Genomic DNA, 7,631 nt, shown 5'->3' with positions numbered 1-7,631 from the left:
GGAAGCTGCGCGGCAAGCCGGGCCGTTTGATCGCCGGCGCATCCTTGCACCGGCACATCCCCGGCGCCTAGTTGAACTGCGCATGCTTGGACATGCGCAGTTCGGCAGGCTCCCAGTCAGGGCCGTGTTTTCTCCCCGGCATCTGATCGTGCCGGGGAGAAAAGGCGGCGCGGCTTTTTGGCAGCTTTTCCCCTGCCGTGTGGCAGGGGTCAAGGACTACTTTTTTGCCTTGTTTTATCAATGCACACATTCATCATGGGGAGCGGGGTTACCAACCTCCAGGTGGGGCCTGAATATCTCCCAGAATTCCCACTGGTCTCCACTGAGCTTTGTTCCTCTGGAGAAACAGGCTGGTTTGGAGGGCAGTATAACCCACTGAGATCCTTCTCCTTACCACACTTTGCTCTCCTCGGGCTCCAACCCCAAATCACCAGGAATTTGGAATCCCCGAGCTGGCATGTTGGGGGTTTTCAAATGTCTGATTTGACCCAGTGCTATTTTAATGACCTGTACATACACATACACAATTGGAAGGGAACTCAAAATGGCCACTGAGCTGTTCCCCCCACCCCACCCCCCCAGGAACTGAGAGCCAGTTTGGTGTGGTGGTTAAGTGCGCGGACTCTAATCAGGGAAAACTGCATTTGATTCCCCAACTCCTCCACTTGCAGCTGCTGGATGACCTTGGGCAAGCCATAGTTCTGACAAGAGCTGTCCTTGAAAGGGCAGTTTCTATCAAGAGCTCTCTCAGCCCCACCTTCCTCACAGAGTGTCTATTGTGGGGAGGGGAAGGGAAAGGAGTTTGTAAGCCCGGTGTGGGTTTGGTAAAAGGTAAAGGTTTCCCTTGCTCAAAAGCCAGTCAAATCCGACTTTAGGGGACAGTGCTCATCTCTGTTTCCAAGCCAAAGAGCCAGCGCTCTCCGAAGACTTCTCCGTGGTCATGTGGCCGGCTTGACTAATACAGCATTGGCCTGGGGTATTTGAATCTTGTTTTGAGCGGCATCTTTTTTTCAGTTCCAGTGTGGGTTTGGTGAAACAGCAGAGCAAATGCTAGATACAGATTGGGCCTTTAGGGCACTTCACACACACACACACACTCTCTCTCTCTCTCTCCTTAGGTGGGTTTTGACCCACCCAAAAGCAGAGTTAATTGAAAAGGAGGAGATTATGGCCAAAAATGCAGCAGAGAGACTTCAGCGAAGTGCTCTTTGAAGCCCTACCCTCCAGATAACTATTAGAGAGAACCTTTGTTCAGCCAGCCTACAGGATACACAAGGAGTGTATGTAGGTATGGAGGATATCAAGACCAAACAGGTGAGCCAGCGGTGAAAGGAAGCCAGAAGGATGCGGAAAGAACAAAGCCACCAAACTGCTTCAAGAGATGCAAAGTTAGCAGTGAGTAAGAGGCGGGGAATCGCCAACCGATACTTAAATGCAAGGGAATCAGATTGTGCCGCTGATACGGTCCCTAAGTCAGCTTGCTTGAGATGCAGAAGGAAGAGGCAGCCAAACAGACTCCCAAATGGTTTCTCTCCAGAGCAGGAAAATGCATTTAGATGATCCCTAATTTGTCACACCTGCTGTTTCAACCTCAGCATATTATTCAGTGAGCTCCTTTCTAGAAATTAACATGTTGGTTCTGCTTGTGTTGTTCAAAAGCAGTCCTCTAATCCTTTGTTCATTTGTTTTGTGTGCAAATGGTTCCTAACCCCAGATGTTGCCCAGAAAGCATGCACATTTTATGTGTTTAATGTATTTGATATCTATAATGTATTTCAAATGTTATTTGTGCCACAGTATTGTAGTAGAGATGGGACTATAAAGATTTTCCCCTTTTTTGATTATTCATATTTCTCTGGTTTTTATGGATTTATTCTTAAATAACATTTTATTAGGATGTTAGAAAGGCCTGTTATATAGAAGGCTTTCCTCTTGTAGGTCTGATATTGCTAGCAGACAACATAATAGGTACAAAGTTCATGATTCTGTACAGGGCTTTTTTTATGGAAAAAGCCCAGGAGGAACACATTATCATAATAGGCCACATCCAACAGCAGAAACGTATTAGCATATTAGGCCACACCCTGACAGCTCAGCTCATTGGCATATTAGGCCACACCCCCATGTTACCAGAAGTGTGGTCATCCAGCCACACCCACCTTTTGCTTCTTATTCTGTTTACCTTGTTTGTTGCCAAAACCCAGAGCTTTTTTGTAGTAGGAACTCCTTTGCATGTTAGGCCACACACCCCTAATGTAGCCAATCCTAATGAGTTTCTGCTGTTGGGTGTGGCCTATTATGCTAATACGTTCCTGCTGGGTGTGGCCAACTTGGAAGCCAGCCGGAACTCCGTTCCTGTGCGTTCCTGCCCAAAAATAGCCCTGGGTTTGGGAATGGTTGTTCTAGAAATGTTACCGCAGGCAACCCATGTTAAGAATGTAAGACGAGCCCTGCTGGATTGGAACAGATGGATCCTTCCCAGCAAGGGTGTAGACTTTCCAATTTCCCGGGGGGGGGGGGGGCTGGGCCAGAGGCATTGCTGTGCTAGGAGCAAGGGTGACTCCCGGGGGAGGCTGATCTGTTGTGGGGAGGGGAAGGGAAAGGAGTTTGTAAGCCACTCTGAGACTCCAAGTGAAGGGCGGGGTATAAATCCAATCTCCTCCTCCTCCTCCTCCTCTCCTCCTCCTCCTCCTCCTCCTCCTCCTCTTCTTCTTCTTCTTCTTCTTCTTCTTCTTCTTCTTCTTCTTCTTCTTCTTCTTCACATCTGACAAATCAGAAGCTTATTACTCAAATGACCATTGTCTTTTATAACCAATTATGCTTTTTGAATATTGTTTTCTTGATGATGTCAGTTCACGTATAAAATATCATGTATTTCCTGAATATGTTCAGAATATGTTCAAGAAGAAGATGAAGAAGAAAAAGAAGAAAGTTGTCAATCTTTGATGAGTGATTTGGTCCAATTGTTTTCCTGTTCATTGAAGCAAATTCCCTGAATATGCTGAGAAGAAAGTAGTCAATTTTGGGTGGACTATTTGGTCCAACTGGTTTCTTGTTAACTGAAATAAAACATAGATCTTCCTCCTCATCTGACTTCATTTTTGACATGGAATCTAATATGTACAGCAGTATATCCACGTTATACATTCAGGTAGGGAAGCTGTGTTAGTCTGAAGCAGTAGAACCAAATTGGAGTCCAGTGGTACCTTGAAGACCAACGCAGTTTTATTCATGGTATGAGCTTTTGTGTGGAACCACACTTCCTCAGATATCAGAGTGCTTTCACACAAAAACTTATACCATGAGTAAAACTTTATTGGTCTTAAAGGTGCCACTGAACTCAAACTTTGTTCCACGTTATGCAAGTACAGGGCTATTTTTGGGCAAGAACGCACAGGAACGGAGTTCCGGCTTGCTCCCGAGTTGGCCACACCCAGCAGGAACTCATTAGGATTGGCTACATTAGGGGGTGTGGCCTAACATGCAAAGGAGTTCCTGCTACAAAAAAAGGCCCTGGGTTTTGACAACAAACAAGGTAAACAGAATAACAAGCAAAAGGTGGGTGTGGCTGGATGACCACACTTCTGGTAACATGGGGGTGCAGCCTAATGTGCCAATGAGCTTTGCTGTCAGGGGTGTGGCCTAATAGGCTAATGAGTTTCTGCTGTTGGGTGTGGTCTGTTATGCTAATGAGTTCCTGCTGGGCTTTTTCTACAAAAAGAGCCCTGTATCATAGTGCATATATTGTATACAATTATCACAAAACCATATGATATGATGGTGGAGGAGGAGGAGAAGGAAGAGATTGGATTTATACATACACCCTGAGAGATAGGTGGGGCTGAGAGAACTCTCTCAAGAACTGCCTATAACAGCTCTGAAAGAACTTATGACTGACCCAAGGTCACACCAGCAGCTGCACATGGAGGAAAGTGTCCTCAAGGCACTGCCAATTTATGCTGACGATGGCCCTGTTCACACGCGGAATTTGCGGCAGGAGAGGAACAAATGCCAGGCGGAGTATACGGGCGCAATCACAAGGACACATCTGGCAAGCGTAGCACACCCATCGCCAACCCGTAGCATCTGCCCGAAGATCTGGAGTTTAAAAATACCCGGGAAAGCCTACCAGCAAACGGTTTGCTACGGGCCATCGACGGAATACCTACATGTGATCGCTCAAGCACGCTCCTCTCACCATGTTGACGCATGCCGAAAACACGCACCGACAAATAAAACCCCACTTTGCCGCCGCGGCGTCTGATCACGTTCTGGCACGTTAAATTGCCCCGGCGTGAAAAGCCAAACCTCCAACCCGCATTATGTGGCCCATTTGACCGGGGCCCCTGTAAGTTTTTCAAGATCAGAGATGAACAGAGGTGGTTTGCCTTTGTCTTCCTCTGCATAGCTACCTTCACCTTCCTTGATAGTCTCCCATCCAAGTACGAACCAGAGCTGACCCTGCTTAGCTTCAGAAATCTGATGAGATCAGGCTAGCATGGACCATTCAGGTCAGGGAATATGACAGACACAATACAAACAAATCTACAATATCAGCTGTGAAAAGCAGAGTGTAGGGCTACCAGATGTCCTTTTTTAAGAGGACGTGTCTTCATTTTTTTGGTGTCCATCCTCTTTCGATCTCTATTAAAAAGAAGAAGAAGAAGAAGAAGAAGAAGAAGAAGAAGAAGAAGAAGAAGAAGAAGAAGAAGAAGAAGAAGAGGGGGGAGGAGGAGGAGGAGATTGGATTTATACCCCACCCTCCACTTGGAGTCTCAGAGCGGCTTACAAACTCCTTTCCCTTCCCCTCCCCACCACAGACACCCTGTGAGGAAGGTGGGGCTGAGAGACTTCTGACAGAAACTGCTCTTTTCAAGAACACCTCTGACAGAACTATGGCTTGCCCAAGGTCATCCAGCAGCTGCATGTGGAGGAGTGCGGACTCAAACCTGGTTCTCCCAGATTAGAGTCCACGCACTTAACCACTACACCACACTGGCTCTCGTTGGAATTAATGCTCTGGATACCAACAAACTTCATGTTAGGTGAGCAGTTTTCAGTCATGCCCTTTGGTGGAAACTGGCACCAAGTCATAGCCAACTAGTGTGACCCTATAGGGGTTTCAAGGCAAGAGAGAACAGTGGTGGTTTCCCATTGCTTGTCCTTTGTATTCCTTGGTGGAATCCCATCCAAGTCCTAACCAGGGCCGACCCTGCTTAGCTTCTGAAGAAGAAGTTGTTAAATTTATAGCCCACCCTTCACTTGGAGTCTCAGAGCAGCTTAGAATTGCCTTTCCTTCTCCTCCCCACAACAGATACCCTGTGAGGTTGGTGGGGCTGAGAGAGCTCTTTGAGAACTGCTATTGAGAAAACAGCTCTGAGAGAACTGTGGCCTGCCCAAGGTCACCCAGCAGGTGCATGTGGGGAAGTGGGGAATCAAACCCAGTCCTCCCAGATTAGAGCCCACGCTCTTAAGCAGTACACCAAACTGGCTCCTTTTGGGTTGGAAGGTTAGGAATATTCCCAGTTGGTATTAATTCCTCATGAGTATTAATTATCATGGCTTTCATAGGAGGGGTATTTAAAATGAGATTTGCCATAGTGATCACTTGTTTGCAGTAGTCATTCAGAATATGGTAAGCCATAACAGAGTGCCTTTAATTTTTTAAAAAATGGAACAGCAAATGCTGGTGTATCATGACAGTTTAGTGGTTGAACTAGATATGGAAAGATGCAGATTCAGATATTTGCTACCATAAATTCCTTGGTGACTTGGGTTAATTATTCTCCCTCAGCCTACTCTACTTACACAGATCTGCTGTGAGGTTTAAAATGGCGGAGTGAAGAGTCATCCGGGCAGCTCTGAGCTCCTGGGGGAAGGGTGGAATGAAAAATCAATTAATTAATTAGTTAATTAATTAATGTATAACTGGAGAGTCAACCTCAAAACCTCAACAGAATACTGATGGACTTAGGTGATAGGCTAATGTTTTCGAGCAGGAAAACAAATTAATTGCCGTTAACTGCACACGTAGACATTTTTGGGTTGTCATTAAATTGAAACGGTGGGAAAACATACACACACACACACCTGCCTGGACTCCACTAGCCCAAGAAACAGAATAAACAACAACAACAAAGACAAGGAGATTGTACCTGTTCCTACCCTCTGAAAACATCACCTCCTTTCCCAAGAACACCATGAGACTCCATGGAAATGCTGTCCTTTTCACCTTGGTGACTATAACTAACAGCTTCCCTTGCTCCATAAGTCCACTGGAATTCCAGGAGTCATTTCCTGCAGAAGCACACAGGAAGGGAGCTCTGGCAGTAAAGAGCCCGGGGGTGGGCACATGCAACAAGCCCCACCCCCTGCTCCCAGCAGCCCTCAGTCAGAGCAAGAAGCAGCCAGATAAGTTGCAGAGCTCCCCCCCCCGGCCCCCCGGTCCAAGACAGTCCAGTGGCACCTTTAAGACCAAGTTTTATTCAGGTACAAGCTCTCCCTCCTCTGCGAGGACAGATCTACATGTGTCCCCCCCCCTCAATAGCTAGCAATCCAAAACAGTCCAGTAGAGCCTGAGCGGTGGGTGTTGCCTTCTGACACACTTCCGGTGATGTCAGGGGGTGTGGCATATGCAAATAAGTTATGCTAATTAGTTATGCTAATGAGCTCCTGCACCTCTTTTTCTACGAAATGACCCCTGTGGAGTTCTATCCCAAAATGGTGTACCAAGCAGGGAATGTCCTCTGCATTCAACACGGAATGCATTTTTGAAACTTTTTTTGGTTTAATTTAATTTTTAAGAATAACAGAAATGGACTAACAAAACAGCATTGAACTATTCCCCAATAGTGGGTGAATTGATATTTGGCATCAATATGGTGAGTAGAAGCCTTAGGATATCAAGTTCTTTCGTTTCAAGTTGTGGGGAGAAGAAGGGAAGCCAGTTTGGTGTAGTGGTTAAGTGCACAAACTCTAATCTGGGAGAACTGGGTTTGATTCCCCACTCCTCCACTTGCACCTGGCTGGATGACCTTGGGCAAGCCATAGGGCTGTCTTTGAAAGGGCTGTTCTTGAAAGAGCTCTCTCAGCCCCACCCACCTCACAGGGTGTCTGTTGTGGGGAGGGGGAGGGAAAGGAGTTTGTAAGTCACTCTGAGACTCCAAGTGAAGGGCAGGGTATAAATCCAATCTCCTCCTCCTCATAGTGCCTTAGAGACCAATAAGTTTTTTTGGGGGGGAAGGGGGCTTACGCTTTCAAGAGACAAAGCTCCCTTCGTCAGATATGATGGGAGCTTTGACTCTCAAAAGTTTATACCTCAGAAATTTTGTTGGTTCTTACAGTGCTACTGGACTCAATCAAGCTGTTCTATCGAAGACAAACATGGTGAACCTCTGAAAAAAGTTCTTTAATTGTGCTTCTCTCACCAGCTGTGTAGGTAATTGAGCATAGACTCTATGACAGGCAGCCCATTGATTTTTGGTGAAACCCAGAGAGTTGCTTGAAATACCAGCTTCACTCCATCACCATTTAGTCACCTACTATAAAAGATATGTAAGCATACCATAGCTTAGAGGCAGTTAGAGATTACATCTTGGTCCCTGGATGGACCACTTGTTGGGCTGGATGGA

Source organism: Gekko japonicus, unplaced genomic scaffold, assembly GCF_001447785.1.
Source record: "Gekko japonicus isolate JY-2015 unplaced genomic scaffold, Gekko_japonicus_V1.1 scaffold2558, whole genome shotgun sequence".
Classification (NCBI taxonomy): domain Eukaryota; kingdom Metazoa; phylum Chordata; class Lepidosauria; order Squamata; family Gekkonidae; genus Gekko; species Gekko japonicus.
Note: the sequence above shows the minus strand (reverse complement) of the source record.